Raw genomic sequence first — 17,703 nt, forward strand, 5'->3', positions numbered from 1 at the left:
GCAAGCTACTGTGTTTAAAAATAGCATTTTATGTATGATCTAAATGCCTGTTCCATATTTCTCTGCTGAGGGGCTCTGTCATTCTTTGCGCTCGCTTGAAGTAAAATTGTAGTCCTTCTTATATTTTGTGAAATGTCCCGGTATTTGGCTTTAAAATTCTGGTTACCTTATTCCAGGCTCCCAAAGCTATAAGAATGGCTTGGGCGGCAGGTAATAGTCTTTTTTAATGTGTATTAAATTGATAATTGTCTATTGTGATAATCTCTAAATCAGAAAGACACCACCTTTTGGCAGACTGTCACGAGTGCCGGTGTTGACAATTAAGTGCTGGTGCTGAGCACCAGAAACCACCGGCTCAAATTGAGCACTGGGTTCTCTCGAACTGATATAGAACTGCAGCTACCAAAATAAACTTTCATTTGACAAATTAGTGTAAGATTTGGGTGAAGGCTTTCCACTGAGCTGAGGTCATCTATTTCTCAAGTTTGCCCTTCAGTAGAAAATACGGTCTAAGGTTTTTTTCCACATAGTCAATTTTATTCTGTTTTAAATTCAGAAAACCCATATATCAGAAAACAAAGAAAATAAAATGGATCTAGTGGATCCACACAGATTGAACTATGGGACAGAGAGGAAGGTCTTTGCCTTTCACATAGTTTAGTTGACCATTTTTTCCATGCAGAGTTCTAAAGTTTCAGTGGTCCTGGCATGGCCAGCTTTTTCTTTTTATTATGGGACTTGTATCCTGTTTAATCCATTACATCAACAGGACTATGAATACCAAAAAAACAAAGGAGAAACTGGGCTGGATGAGCTACTTACACAGAACCTGGTAAAATTCGAGAGGCCTACTTCATGTTTAATCAAATACATCAGACGTAAAGCAGAAGACTAAACAGAGTCAGTGTTGTTGCGGCATCAAGTGCGTAGGAGCCAAGGGCCAGATGTATCAAAGGGTTTTGCCCATTCTGTGTCTATGGGGAAATGTGTTGATACATATGGCCCTAAATGCTCTGTCAATCATGGATATCTACATTCAGGGTTATCCTTCTAAACTGGACCTTGCAGCCAAGCCTCATTTTCAAATACTGGTATGGAGCTGACACCAAGATCCACTTTAAGATACAGGATGGCATGAGAAAAAACAAAAAGTAACAGGTATCCCAGCTTATGTTTGCAGCAGGAAGAACCAAAACCTCTGCAAGACATCCAAAATATAAATCACTGGTCCTTGGCTCAAGACAGCTCTTCCATCTGTCTGAACCTTCTTCGTGATACCTCTCAACATCCTTGAAGAAAGGACGAAACAACAAGTCAGCATGGTACCCTCTTCTGAAATCGGGCACTTCAGAAGGATGCTGCAAACATGGCCAAGTAATGGGTACCTAGAGAAGGATCTCGTGCAATTCAGGTAAAGACCATGTGGCTGCAAGATGTCTCCATGAGTAAAGGCCCACTACTGACCTTAAGCAATGTTACAGAAATGTTGCACTCGCGCAAAACAAAGAAACACATCAAATGTTCACTTAAAGGGACAAACTAATGTTGTTCAAGACTGTGTTGAAGAGAGAATTTTGCAAGAGGGCAAAAAGAAGACAGTAGCCTGTGGTTACATTGCTTCATAAGTTTACCACATAAGCTGGCTGTAAATCAAATGACAAAATATACCCTATGTCATACACTAGTGCAACTTTAATTTGGAACAAGTACTATTTGCTTCCTTTCCAATTACACAAGCAGCAACAAATAGTACAAGTGGATTTACCCTGCTCTTTTTGCACTAGTGTGAAGCTTCTTTTTCTTGACCCCCTAGGCTGTGTCCTCAACATTTACACTGGCTCAGAGGAGGGGTGAGCATCTATTTTTATGTGTTCTCTTTAATCAAAGCGCATACATTTATCTATGAGTTTTTGCGAGTCAGTACATGGTTTTCAGACTGCACAGCTCGGAAGCAGAAAGCCGCAAACCCAGCTCACTGTTTCCTTGTATGCCTTTTGAAACTACTGCTCTTCCTTGCTGAAATTTCAGCTTTATTTATGCACTTTATCTGTGCGAACATATGCAACCTGGCGTTTAGCTCCGCAGTGACCCAGCGCACTTTTTCATGATACAGCCCAGGTTCGATATTTTGCACACCATCATTGCCAATCTAGCCTTACACCCTCATGAGATTAAAACATTGTGAACCTTTAAACTGCATTATTGCAAAAGGAGTTATTTACAGTGCTAACAAATGATACAATTGTGCGTTTCGGTTCTAAATAAAAAATGATTTCGTATTACATTGAGAACACTGAAAAATAGCATATTTTGGCCATCCTTTGCTTTGCCCTATAATGTACTTAGAAGGTTTATTGGTAGCCACACGTATTTTATTAACATATTTCAAACTGCACCTATGCTTCATATGCCCTACCCCCACACCTCCCCACACCGCCTGCAACTCTACAGTCAAATTACACTTGTTTTTCTGAGTTCATCCCACTGGTGATGGGGACGCATACCTGATCAGTCATGGCATGCATTAGAACCTCCTCCCTTCCAGGCATAATTTTCTGCTCTTTTGCCTTGCTTATTTTGACGAGCAGCAGCATCCAGTGTATCCATAATCACTCGGTGTATTAATATGCGACCCTTGGCCTTGGGGTATGAATCAGCTCCCTGGCGTTTTCTAAAAAGAAATCTCATTTTCCGGCAGCCGCACATAAAAGTAATGCCAGGCAGAGACCTTTTGTGCAGGTTTACAGTACACTGATTAAGCAGCATGAAAGTGTTGGACTGCTTGTTAATTTAAGCCTCATTACTTCTGTTAAGCAGCTGTGTTTGTCTCGTTTACAGACAAACAAGCACCCATGACGCTTCAGAAGGCCACACTATCGCGCCTGTTTGTTTAATTAGAGAGAATATTTCCTATTTTCTTATGGTGTGGTTTCAAAATCGTGATTCCTTTTTAGCATGAAAAGTAAACGCAAATACACCAACATCACAGATGGCAATATGCAATGTCGTACATTTAATGGCATCATTCACTTTTTTATGTTCTTTGGTTTAACTGCATTTGACAAATTATGCAATGCTTAGACCTTGAGTGTCACTCATTAAGAGTGACAATCACGCATTTAGAGGTCTGTTTGAGGTCGTTCTCATACTTAGCTGAATTTTACACTTGGTCAGAAAGGCTCGAAATGTTGGCTCTAAGTGTAAATTGGTTCAAACTTCTGTAGTGTGCATAGTAAATCCAGTCAGCAAAATGGGCTGCTGGAACTCCTTGATCTCAGAGGTCCTCACTGAGCCCCACGCGGTTTAATATTTATCTTCAGCCTTTGGCAAATATTGTTATATGGCCGTATGGCTAAGTTAGCATGAGTTCTGCTGCAATGGTGCTGCTTTTGCGCACGTTACTACATTACTTTATTTTGCAAGACTCTGTTGTGCCTTTCACATGAGAACTGTGTGCTTTCTGCATTCTCTGCTGTTCCTGGAGTTTAGTCTGAACATGATGTGCAAGGTCGATTAAACATGCTCCTTTTATTCTGTTCTGGTCAGTCCTTAGCACCTAGACAAAACATGCTAAACACAGCTGCACTACTGGAAAGCTTGTGCTTTGATATTACGGGGATGCATGTTGTTCACGCACACTTGGAGAGAGACATTTCCTTGGAGAAGAGCTATGCTGTTCCTAGGATGTAAACCTGCCATCTAGGCTCTAAGGTATGGGGTCTGTTGACAAAGCCCAGAGATCTAACTTTATATATTAAACCTCAACTTACCAAGGGGAGGGTGGTTAGGCCTTATAGTCCTTTTTCCACTATCTGTATATGATGCCATCCCCCTTTATATTCTATGGTAATGTAACAATGCTAACTGTTTTTAGGTTTATGCATTTTGCTGCTGGTAGTGGCTCGTATACTGCATTATAGAGCACAATAGTTAAAATAAACATTGTGAACTAAACAGTGACTCTGACAATTCTTATTGTGGACAATTACGAGTGAGTGAAAGGGTATGTCTTGCTACTGCGATTCCTGAGAGAGTCGGGAGTGTTGTGTTCTGGGTTGTCTAATCATTTGTAGCTTTGTGATTATGTAGGAGAACGAATCAGACACTATAGCTAGTCGGTTTTGGGATTTTGGGTACTAAGGTGGTAGGAAGGTACAACCCCTATACACTGAGGTCCTGTTTTCATGCGCATAGTTCTTTGTATGTGCAGAATCCCTGCAACAATATAGTGGCTCCCTTTGGGATTTCTATAGACTCGTCTGCAAATGACACCCAGCTGGTGGTTCCTTTTGCTCCAGACTCAGAGACTTTAACATCCAATCTAGGTCGATGTCTGGAGCAGGTATCCAGCTGGATGAATAAATCTTGTTTGAAACTCATTGGAGCAAAAACAGAACTAATGTATCTTGGGAATCCAACACGATTTAGGCTGGCCTACCAGCCTAGGCGCCCTCCAACTCCTATGCCTGTCATAAAAAGCTTAGTGATGTGGCTTGAAGACATACTGACAATGAAAGCCCAGGCCATAAAAAAGGCAGCCAGTTGTTTTGGAATCATATGATTGCTGTGCAAGATTCTACCCTTGCTCCCCAAACTTCGAGACATGTGCTGGTTTGAGCCTTGGTCCTCTCTCATTTGGACTATGGTAACTCTTTATATATGAGATCCCCAGAAGGAGTTATCCGGAAACTGCAGGTTGTGTTGGAACAATGGCAAGGTGAACACAGGACCCACGTCTGGGCATACCCTTCCCATTTAGAGTGACAAATACAAAAAGAACAATTGATGTATGCCCAAACGAGGGGGTCCCTTGCTCTCTGTACCATTGGATTCAAGCTAGCCTGGCTGATGAAGGGTGATACTCCAAAACCGGTCCCTAGATGCTGGTTTCCGGTTCAGGGTGGGCCTGAACTGAAAGTATGAGCTGTACCATTCCCATGAGGGGCAGGGTCAAGACTGATTTGCATATGGCTGGGTCCAAATTGGGGTGGCACAGTGAGCGAAACAACAATGGATTAAATCCAGATCTCTTGACTAAGGGTGAATGATTGGAAAGTTTCAGCACTCAGTCCATCTCTTTCTAAAAGGGACATTTTCAAAATTGTAATTTAAAATCTGACTTCATCATAAGTAGGGATTTAAAATTCCAATTCCAGAAACACCAAACATGAAGTGATTACCCGTTCAAATTTCAAAAATACACTTATAAAATGTAAAAATTATAAATGTAAAAGTACATGTCCTACTTTTTAAATGCATTGCACCCTGCCTTCTGGGCTGTCCAGGGCCTACCCTAGGGGTGACATATGTGTATCAAAAAGGAAGGTTTTAGCCTTGCCAAAAGTTTACTTTGCAAGGTCAAGATGACAGTTTAAAACTGCACACACAGGTTGCTATGGCAGGCCTGAGACATGTTTAAAGTGCTTCTTAAGTGGATGGCACAATCAGTGCTGTAGGCCCAGTAGTAGCATTTCATTTACAGGCCTTGGGCACCGGCAGTGCTACTTTACTAGGGACTTGCAAGTAAATTCAATATGCCAATTGAGTGTGCGCCAATATAATATGTTTTAAGGAGATAGATCAAGCACTTTAGCAGTGGTAAAATGTGTTGAGTTCTATGGTCAGCAAAAATGAAGGCCTAAAGACAAAAAGGTAAGGGGAAACCACACCGTGGATGCCAAGAATAACATGTATCCCTACCAGTTGAAAGTGGGGAGAACTACACAACCCCTTGGGAGTTCTCTTCACTAAAGCAGAAAAACCTGAAGAGGCCATTAACATTGGCATGGTCTTTTCCAAGACGGTGTTCAACTGTAAAGTCCATTCTCTGTAGGGGGATAGACCAACTCAACAGTTTAGGATTCTCATCTCTCATCTACATTAACCATATGAGGGGCCCTGTGGTGTGCGTGAGCCTGGAAGTGAGCACCAATCAGATATAGCTTCAGCTTCTTCAGTTTCCAGACAATTGCAAGGCTTCCCTTTCTATTGCAGTCCACCTCTGTTCCTGGGGAAGTAACCTACTGATGAAGGCTACAGGTTGATCCATACGCTCTTTGTTTACATGTGAGGGCACTCCCCTATTCCATGCTCTGAGGCATCTGCCTGCACAATGAATTCTTGGAAGAAGTAATGGGCCTTGAGCACGGGTGCTGTTCACAGGGGTACACAGACTAAATATCGATTTTTAAATATCGATATGCAAAAATATCGAAGTTTAAATATCGATATACAAAAATATCGAAGGTAAGTAATATCGACAGTCTAAATATCGATATTGATATGATATCAGTAATATCGAAGTTGTAAATATCGATGTTAATAATATCGAAATTAATAACTTTGATGTTACTAATATCAATTTTTAAATAAATTTAGTGTATATTATATTGTATTTATTATGTTTTATTATTTATTTTTAATGTTATTTTATTAAATATTGTCTTTTACTACTGTAGCGGGTTGTGGGTTTATAGGGGAATAGGGTGGGAAGTAATTTAATTATGTTAAATTAATTATTAATTAGTAGGAATTATTAATTAATTAATTGAGAATTAATTTTAAATAATTTTTAATTAATTTATTAATTGATAAATATGTTCTGTAGCGGGTTATGGGTTTATAGGGGAATAGGGTGGGAAGTAATTTAATAATAATTAATTAATTGATATATGTTTGTACATATTTTAAATAATTAATTGGTAATTAATTTCTATTAATTAGTTAATTAATTATTATAATTTTTTTCATATTTATAATTATTAATTAGTCGGTAATTAATTATTATTAATTATTTAATTAAATTAATTAAAGTAATTTTTATATATATAATTTATTGTTATTCTTAATTAACTAATTGTGCAAAATAATATTAATTATTAAATTAAATTAATTACAGCAAATGTGCTAATATATTTACTTTATTGTTATTGTTAATTAATAATTAATTGGTAATTAAATAATATTAATTAATTTTGGGTACAGGGGTATTTTTAGTGTTCAGGGTCAGTTTTCAGTTCATGGGTACAGGGGTATTTTTAGGGTTCAGGGTCAGTTTTCAGTTCATGGGTAAAGGGGTATTTTTAGGGTTCAGGGTCAGTTTTCAGTTCATGGGTAAAGGGGTATTTTTAGGGTTCAGGGTCAGTTTTCAGTTTTTGGGTAAAGGGGTATTTTTAGGGTTCAGGCTCAGTTTTCAGTTCATGGGTAAAGGGGTATTTTTAGGGTTCAGGGTCAGTTTTCAGTTCATGGGTAAAGGGGTATTTTTAGGGTTCAGGGTCAGTTTTCAGTTTGTGGGTAAAGGGGTATTTTTAGGGTTCAGTGTCAGTTTTCAGTTCATGGGTAAAGGGGTATTTTTAGGGTTCTGGGTCAGTTTTCAGTTCATGGGTAAAGGGGTATTTTTAGGGTTCAGTGTCAGTTTTCAGTATTTGGGTAAAGGGGTATTTTTAGGGTTCTGGGTCAGTTTTGGGTTTTTGGGGTACAGTCGTACAGGGTAAAAATTAAATAAATGTAAATTAAATCAATTAAATGAAATTACAAAATATAAAATTACATTAAATTATTACGTTTTTAATTTATTTTAAATGTATATGTATTAGTTTTAATTTTTTAATTATGTTTTAATATTTTTATTTAATATTTGTAACATTATATGTATTTTATAATTATTTTAACATTATTATTAATACATTTAAAAAAACGATATTTTTAATTTCGATATTTTTGTACTACGATATTATTTTTTCGATATTTTTGTACTTACCTTGTTAGGGACAGGATTCCGATATTTTTGACTTCGATATTTTTGTCCCGATATTTTTGTATGTCGATATTTTTGATTTCGATATTTAGTCAGACATTCGTTCACAGGGCCTCCTTCAGGCTGTCAAAAGCGTTCTGACATGCCTCCGTCCAGATCACCTGTCTAGGCAGCTCCTTGGAAGTCAGCTCTGTAAGAGGTGAAACAATGGTGCCATACCCCTTGACACATCTTCTGCAATAGCCAGTGAGCCCTAGAAAGGCTCTCACTTCTGTCTGGGTCTTAGGGGGTTCCCAAGCCAGAATGGTTTGGATTGTGGCTGCACCTTGCCTCAACATACTTGGCAAGCCAAATAGACCATTGAACCCTGCCCCATCTAGCACTTCCTGGCCTTGATAGTCAAGGATGCCTTCTGAAGTGCCTCTCTTCCCTGAGGTGGCACGAATGGTCCTCCTAGCTAGAACTGAAGACCACAATGTCGTCTAGATAGGCGGCACTGAAGTTCTCCACCCAAGCCAGAACCTAGTTGACCAAACTCTGGAAGGTGGCAGGGGCCTTCTAACCAAAAAGGTATTAACTAGAACTGGAAGTGCCCTTTATTCGGGTAGAAAATGCAGACCTCTTTTGGCCCCCTTGGTTAAGGCAATCTGCCAGCATCCAGACATCAAACATGCTGAGGAACTTGGCAGCTCCCAACTGATCTATCACACGTGTTGTCCCAGGCTCAGCAACCTTGCACTTTCCGCAGTGAAGACCATTCTCCCTGTCGCTCAGATGATCACCAGAGGTGACAAATTTTGGGATCACTGAACACCTAGCCCTGCACACTCCACCCACTAGACCACTTTCCCAGCTGAAAAATTAATAACACAATTATAAAGGTGTGGGGAAAAGTATGGTATTTAACACAACCAACAAAAATCCTCTTAACCTGAATTAACATTTATTCTTCTTGCTTGATAAAAGAGAATCCTGCAAAAAATCATAATATACAATTTGTCACAATGGGTCACAGAATCTCAGGCCCCATGTAGCCATTAAACAACATACGTTCTTGTTATTCATAGTTCATAAGAATACAGCTTATGTTCAGCCAATATGTTTTTTGGGTTAAAAACACCACTTCTGCAGGGCTCTAAAATTATCTTTGAAATTACAATTGTTTGTCATTAATAAACAGTAATTGGAAGGTCAACTGTGGCATCCATAGTAAGATTTCTAATGATATCTGCACATCACTGGCTACAGTTAATCCCTCGCAACATTGTAACATCTGGTCTTATCACAGCACAAGCACTTTAGCACTGGTTAGCAGTGGTAAAGTGTGCAAAGTCCTAAGGTTGGCAAAAACGAAGTCAGCAAAAACACAAGGTCTGAAGGTAAAAAGTTATGGGGGAAAGCACACAAAGGATGCCAAGTCTGACACTCACCCTGATAAGAATTGTGGTTGGTCCTTAGGTAGAGTTTCACCCCCTTCTACCATTAACCCAATTTCTGACAGGCCTCCAATCACACTTTACAATGTTTGTACCCCAATCTGTCACAGATTATAGACAACGCTGATTTACTGTGTATTCTTGTGGATAAATAGTGTTTATGATAGCACTGTGTATTTCAAGCTTTCCTGCCACAGATATGCTGTTGACTTATAGATCGTCATTAAACTTCCACAACTGATGCAGTCGCGGCCCGTGAAGGGAGTTGCGGTGGGGCAGAAAGGCGGGGAGGGGCAGGGTGAGAGGGGCTAAAAAACGGAATATGGATAATTGGAGGTAAGTAAAAAATTTAATTAATAAAACAAATTTCGTAGCGCGCGCTGTATCGCATTTTGCGATGTAGGGCGCGCTACGAAATTTGTTTTATTTATTTAATTGTTTACTTACCTGCAATTATCCATATTCCAGGTTTTAGCACCCCTGCCCCGCCTTTCTGCCCCACCGCAACTCCCTCCGCGGGCCGCGGCTGAACTGATGGTTGCATATTCTACCGCTCTGGATCCCTCTGTCTAATAATCATAAACTGAGTGCATTGCACCCATTTAAAACTCAGCACATCATAAACAGTAATACTAAAAAATTGGACATAGTCTAACATGCCTAAGGCATTTAAGGACTTACTTGCAAGAGGGCTGTGCCGCCAGAGCATCACTTTTTCTGATACTCCGGTGGCAGGCCACTCATTCATGTCTATGAGGCGATGCAAAGCCGCCATGCATGGCTTTTCATGGCCTCATAGATATGGAGTAAGGCAAGGCAGCGCTAAGTGCTGCGTTGCCTTAATCTGCGTCAGTATTTAATTTGTAAAACAATAAGTGCTGGGGCTCAAAGCTTTATCTCAGAATCTTGTTACCAGCGCTGCCTACTGTGGGGTTGACATTTGATTCATCTACCACCCGACACTCTCCAGCATCAATTCCAGTTAGTTTAATTCTCACATATTCTCTGTTACATGAATAATTTTTGAGGCGATGGCATGTTCTAAAGTACGAAAAGTCTCAGATAAAAAGGTTTTGCTCTAATGTGTTTACCAAAACAATGTTTTGTGTGAATAGAAGCGTAAGTACCGGCACCACTTAAAAAAATAGAATATTCAAAAGTCTGCGCTGGCTTGAAAACACAATACCCTTTTAATGTGCAGAACGTTTTTCAAGGTGTCCTTCTGTGTAGATAAACATGACTGTTCTCTTTACCAGCCCTGCGTTTCTAATGGTAACCAACAATAGGTATGTGAGAAAAATCCTTTCTTGGATAATGTCAGCTGGTGTTTCAGATGTATTATGATGTGGGTGCATGGATGGTAACATTTAACAGCTAGATTTAATTGGGGTATGAAACGAAAACGTGTGTGTGCATGTGCTTGTGTGTCTTTGTTTTTATGTCTGTGCCTGGTGAGGTGAGTGCGCATCTCATTGTGTGTGTGGGTGATGAGGGGGAAGTGGAGGGGTGGGAAGGTGGCTACATTTTTATGTAAAGTTGTAGTCTTTTAACCCCTCCCCTGCTGGTGACGGAACCACTCCGTCATCAGCCGCGGTCGCGCTGTGCTGATGACGGAGCGGTTCCGTCACAGCCCGCTTGGAACACCTGCGTGGCGCGGATTGTGCGCCTGCGCTGAATGTTCTATTGAGCGGGCAGGTCCTTGATGGAACTGCTCCGTCATGAGCACAGCGCAACCGCGGTTGGTGATGGAGCGGTTCCGTCACCAGCATGTGCCCGCCGCGCGGCCGCCCCACCCCCTTAGCACTGCGGCGGAATAGCCGCCGCAGTGAAGGGGTTAAAAGCTAAAACAAAGACTTTTTGGAGCACAAAACACGTGTGGCTATATTACATCACGTCCTGTGCTTTTTCCAAGTTAAGAGCAGCACCCAGATTTCATATTGGAAGCCAAGCATCATGTTAAACGAGGCATGGTACTGGAGGAGGCAGAAAGAGAGGCACTCACTGGCAGAGTCACACTGAAGTCCATGCAAGCAGTCCTGTCCAGCTCAGCACCCAGGAAGATGTAAACCAGTAGGCTGTCCCAGGCAGAGAGATGCATGCAATTGCTGTCACTTCTGCACACGATAGGGTTCAGGCAACAAGAGGTCCAAGGATCAGACATTACCTCTAGTTTAAAAAAGGCACAGTGACATTCATTCCCTCCATCTTCCTTCACCCTGAGTACATACCTTTCGGCAGCACTCATGACACAGGCAGTTTCTGAGGGTGAAAACTGTGGTCCTGCACTAGTCCTGGCTTAGCTTGGGAGACACAGTGGTAGGCCTATGTGTCATATTTTGTTTCAATGCACCAGGCACACAGTCTTGTGTAAAGTCTGCACTTTTGTTTGCTCATCACATCCCATCACTGCTAAGAATGTCCTGGGCCTGCTGTTTCCAAGCTTGGCTCGCACCAGCTAAGCCATTAGCCAGGCCCTACCTATAATTATCAAATGAGAGGCTCAGGCAGGGTGAAGGCGTTGTGAAAAAATGGGTGAAAGTGGAAGCAGCTCAAAGATTTAGGGCAAATACAGCTGCCCTCTCGTGATGCATTCATCTTTGAAAAACTATCTGCACTGCGGCTGTCCACATGAAGGAAAGCTATAGTATCAGCCCTGTAAAATAAGTGCCGGTGCTGAGCACTGAAAACCACTGGCACAAATTAAGCAGTGCTCTGCATCAAAGAGGTGTTCCATGGGCATTGCGGTAGATGTTCCCATGCAACACCCATAGATTTTGACGCTGCCGCAGATTACAAAATCATGTAAACCTGTGCAGAACCAACACCTTATGCCTTCCCAGAGCAGGTGTAAAGAGGAGAAATGTTTTCGTTTCTGTTAGGGTTTTCCTCTTTCCATGTGTGCTGCATTGTGCAGCACACATAAAATGAGGAAAGCGCCTCCATGCATTGTTTTTGTACAGGAAGGTGCCCCTTCCTTCACAAAAACAAATCCTGCCAACATTGCAGACATCCTTGCACCGTGGTGCAAGGGTGCCTGCATTTGCGCTAGGAACCACCGGCGCTGACTGAAAGAACTGGAATGCACCATATCTCATAAATATGGTACATTCCTGTCCTTTCAAATTAGTGTAGGACAGCGCAGCAAAAAGACTTGCAGCGATGCCCTTGTAAATGAGGCCCCTACTGCACATCCCACAGTTACTTCCAAGGGCTTGAAACTTGAAATCATCAAGGACTCAATACTCTAAACAGCCCCTGGTAAACTAAGTAAGTTCTTTAACCACACACATAGGGCCATGAGATGCATTTTCACCTTCCTGGTGTTTCCTCAAGGGAACTGGGCCTACATCATGCTTTAACCTTCCCAAATAAATTGATACTTGTATAGCGCACTACTCACCCGCAAGGGTCTCAAGGCACTTGTACGAATACCGCTGTGGAACCCACCCTGGCTTTCCCTGTGAGGCGTCCACTCCTGGGCACCCCCAAGGTGGAGGCCAGGCATCCTTAGCGTTGTGGGGGCCGTTGTGAAGATTAAGCAAGCTATTGCCCAGAGTTGGACTCCATGATTAAATAGGCACCGAGGCGAGAATTATCAGGTCCGTGGAGTTTTTGAGCTTAAGACCCGCCGAGGCGGGGAATTGAACCCTGGTCCTGGGTTAGACCTCTGCATCAGGGTCTGCCGCTCTAACCATTGAGCCACACTTCTCCACGTAGACCCCAAATAGACTACAGTAATGGTTTATATCTGCGAGCCTCTCCCTTCCTCCTATGCAGGGTGCAGCAAATGCAGAGCTTTGCTGCCAAACCTCTCCTGTAGCTGTGAACTTGGGACTATATCATGCCAGTTTTTTAAGCACTTAAGCTGTACTAAATGCTTTTCATTCAAGACCCTTTCCAGTGTCCAGAAGCCTGTCCATGGTATAGGGGCACTATTTCTTCAACAGCTTTAACTCTACACACTAAGGAGGAACCTAGGGCCAGAAGTGCAACCATTCCATTTTGCGAGTTGCAAATTGTGACTCACAAAATGGAGTGTACAACAGTGTCTCAGACTCTTTGCGTATCCCACTGGGGTCTCAAATGACCTACCTCACCAATATTCATGAGGAAGGTCACAATTTGCGACCCATTTGGAATGACTAGCACTCCCAGGGATGGTGGCCTGCTAGGGTCAGCAGACAAGCATGTCTGTGACTGCTTTTTAAATAAAGCAGATATTTTTAAATGCCGCCCGTTTTCCTCAAAGGAAACCGGGCTGCATTTAAAAAAGTAAAATGACGCGTTTCTGTTTCATTTTTTGGGAGTAGGCAGTGGTCTGTGCCTGCTCTTAAAAAATATTTTTGCATTTATTCACAAAGGGTAAGGGGGTCCCCTGGGGACCCCTTCCCACCAGCAAGTGGCTTGCAACCTACTTCAAGTAGGCGGTAAACTGCAAGTGTTTTGAAACCGCAAATACGTTCACAAAACAATGGTGCATATCATTCTGACTCGCTATTAGGAAGGAACACCATTGGCACACCCCTTCCTAATAGCGAATTGCAAACACTATTTTGCGAGTCACCGACTCACAAAATACCGTTTGTACATACCACCACTCTTTTGTGCAGTCGCAAACGGACCAATGTCCGTTTGCGACTGCAAAATGTCTAAGTTCAAAGATGGTCTTACCATTTGTGATTACATAAAGAGCCAGTTTGGTTGTTGACTTTTTTGTCAAGACTGCCAATCTTTAGAAAACTCTCCCAATCCTAAAAAAACTCTCTTCTCATCTCCAGTTCTGAAAAACAATGAAAGCCTGGGTTTCTCCCCTTCATGTGTGATTCAGGGCATGCTAAGAGGGACCTTTCATTGACACAAAAGAAAGCTCTAAGCAGACATACAGCACTCTGTTGTAGTCTTTGTACAAAAGGTCTATCTCCTGTGGAGAGATATGATGCAGAAAGATAGATTTTGTCAAAAAGCATATATGTATTAATCTTACACACTTTGCGTTATAATCATTAAAACACAGTTCATCAAGTTCACAGCAACTAGACTGAAACACCTATCAAATCTTCATCCACAAATCTCGACACTTTCCATAGAAGTACACAATACCCATATTTCATAGCAACCATGGAGGCATTACCCGACCAGAAAACAACTCTGCAATTCAGGGATTCACAGATGTTGCAAAGGGCCATTAAAATGCCAAATGCAATACATTTCTGGCCTAATGTTAGAGATGTTTATGCAGCACACATTCTGTCATTGGTGTGTCCTTGCACTGCTTTACAGTGAATAGAGCTAATGTTCCTGATTACAACTACTGCTGGCCTACTGTACAATGTCACCTTTTCTGTGGGATCTTCCTAAATTGTTTACCTTTTTAATGATTTTTTTCCTGGCTTTGTACCCCTTGTGCTGTGATTAACAAATTGAGTGATATATATTAAATAGATACCACAATGAAGCAGCCTCCTTGGCTACAACAGTAAAGAAGCTGGTAGAAGAACCTCTTTGTTGGACAGGTGGCATTAGAAGAGTTAATCTGTACCCTCAAGGACAGTGCTATCAAAAGGATTTAGAAGATTATGTTTATATTGTAAGGGGCAACATTATAAGGAATAAACTGCAAAATATTGGGTAGTAGATACTTCTGTTAATGGACCACTATTTTTGTGTATGTGTAAGAAAGCATGTCTTCGCGTTGTGAACAAAAAGCTAATAACCAGCAACATCTTATCATCGGAGTGAAGAGAAACACATGACTGCTCAAGGGTTGCTATTGAGTAAGTTTAACCTGATTAAAGACAAACAGGACATGTTCCCTAAAAACAATAAACCAGCACGTAAAATGTATTCATATCAGTAAATGAGATGCATCAAAGAATATCACACTGAACTACAAGTTACACACCATGTTGTTGCTGCCGTTCACAAAAACGCTACTTGAGTCACTCCCAAAAACATCATGGGAACAAAAATAAGTAGGATGATGTAACCATACACAAAATGCCATCACCTTGATGGACAGCCCATCCAACTAAAGCTGTCTGTAGCAAAACCTAAAAAGTATGGCTGTAATTCTTGCTGCACATTAGTGAAACATGCTCTGCTATGTAGAAAAATAACTTACATTGGCTATGCCACCTATAAGTGAGTTCCGTAGACCCTAAAAGGCTCAGTTGATAATGTATAAATGTGGGAAATAGGGAATAATAACGAAACATATGTCCTTATAGTTAACGGTTATCAAATACTGTTTGACAGTGTATGTGTGATGGTCTATGTAAGAAATGCAAGTATTCGTTCAAGGGGATGAGAACCCACTTCAAATAATAATCACAAGCCTTGTCAGGGTGAAGCATAAAAGTCGCAAATTAAACAAGTGCTCAACCCTCTGGAAGCTTGCACAAAGCATTTAGTCTTAACTTAGATGTAATGTGTAAAGTATTCATGCTGCATTCAAACAGTACTAATGATGAACAGAGCATAAGAAAAAACCCCAACTAATTAAAAAAATAGAAAGTATTTTAATAAATTAAATAACACCAAAACAACAAAAATCCAATAAGTAGAAACGGAGATATGAATTGTTTGAATTTAATATAGCTCCAAAAAGCCCAACGCGCCAACTGCGGGTATCTGGCCAAAGTAGACCACATCAAAGTCAAAAGTTAAGGCCGACCAGAATGCACTGCCAGTCAGATCGAGGGACCAGGTACATCCTGGTGGAAAGTTTACCTTCTGATTTAGAAACTCTAATGGAGAAAACATGGTCAAAGATGAGTCGTCGGTGGGGCAAGCTTGCGAAGCAAAACTCGACGACGGCAGATTGCTGCAGATTAGGGTTCCAGTGCAGTCATCGACAAAGGCGGGAACGCTGAGAGTGTGTGAAATCTGAAGTCCGTGCCTAGCAAGTCCTCAATGTAGATCAGATGCTGCTTGGCATCTATTACAAAGAACCCTTCTATGTTTGGAATCTAACTTTTTTCTAAAAGTAGGGTCTCCTTCAGCGGGTCATGCCAGAAAGTTGAGGCTGACGGGTGATTCAACAACTGCACTTCGATGATACCCCAGTCCCCATAGGTTTTCTAAGCAGAAAGCTGGCAGAAAACTTTAGGTCCCAATTCTTTCAGTTCAGGGACAGGAGGAATACACTCTGACACCAGCCAAGGGTCCAAGACTTGGTGGATGGCACCACTTGGGGGTTAGGATTCACTCCAACAGAGGCCAGCAGCAGAGTCCATGGCAGGCCCAGATGGGACTGGCCAGCTGGGCAGGGAGAGAGGCCTCTGGATGCTTGTTGTGTTCCTTAAGCTTAAGAAGGAGGTCAGCCAACTGAGCCTTTGAGTCACTCCTAGGACCATGGGTTAAGGGCAAGCAGGTCTAGTCTTCCTTCAGTTCTTTAGACAGAAGGGAAGTTCAGACAGCAAGGCAGTCCTTTTTGTGATTCTTCATAGGTCCAGGAGTGTTCTGAGGAGAGGTATGTAGGGTCTACTTTTATGCTCAGTGTCAGTCTGTGGTGGAGGGCAAGCTTTAGTCCATCCCTATACCAGTTCTGATCAGTTCCACCCATTTCACTGAGTTTGGAACTAGCCTCACTCGAGCGATAAAGGGGAGGCAGGCCTATGTGTGAGCTTAATCTGCTAGTAACAAAGTAGGAATCCATTGATTCTCAGGAAGGGGCTTGGCACAGCCCCCAGGCCATCCTGTTATGGGAACATTCCCCCTCTGCACTCCCAAAGCCCTTTGTCCACTGTCTAGGAGCAAAACACATCTCACCACAGAGGAGACATCAGAGGTCAGATGACAGCTGGACACTAGAAGGAATGCCTTTTAGTTTTAGGCAGGAAAACAATAATTTTACAAAAGTGTGATTTCCCAAATAATAATATAAAAACCATCTTGACCATCAAGTGGGTTTTAAATTACTATTCAAATGCGTTCTTGAACCATTTTCCAGCTACTCTTAAGCTTAAATTAGCCTGTGTTAAATGTAATAGTGCAATCCAGTGTTAACCTAAGTGGGAGCCAGCCTTGCCACAGTGCCAAACTGAAAAACAACTTTGAAGGTTTTTCACTGACATTACAAGTAAAACCTTAAATAGTACATGCCCTACTTTTTAAATACCTTCAACCCTGCCCTATGGTCTTTTAAGGCCTACCTCAAGGGTGACTGATAAGTATTAAAAGTGACTGATTAGACCTGCTAAATGGTTTATTTTGCCAGGCCGTAATGGCAGTTTAAATCTGCACATCCAGGCGGTAGTGGCAGGCCTGGAGACAAGTGTTACAGTACCACTGTAGTGGGTGGCACCATGAGAGCTGCATCCCACTAGCAGTATTTAATTTGCTGGCGCTGAGTATCGGTGATGCCATATTTTAGGGATGTACAATCAAATTAAAGGTGCAATCAAATATATACCAATTTGAACAGGTTTGGAAGGGAGAGCACAAGCACTTTACCACCGGATTGCAGGGTAAATTGCACATGTGGCCAACAAAAACGGGTTCAGCAAGAGA

Source organism: Lissotriton vulgaris, chromosome 1_1 (genome assembly GCF_964263255.1).
Source record: "Lissotriton vulgaris chromosome 1_1, aLisVul1.2, whole genome shotgun sequence".
Lineage (NCBI taxonomy): Eukaryota > Metazoa > Chordata > Amphibia > Caudata > Salamandridae > Lissotriton > Lissotriton vulgaris.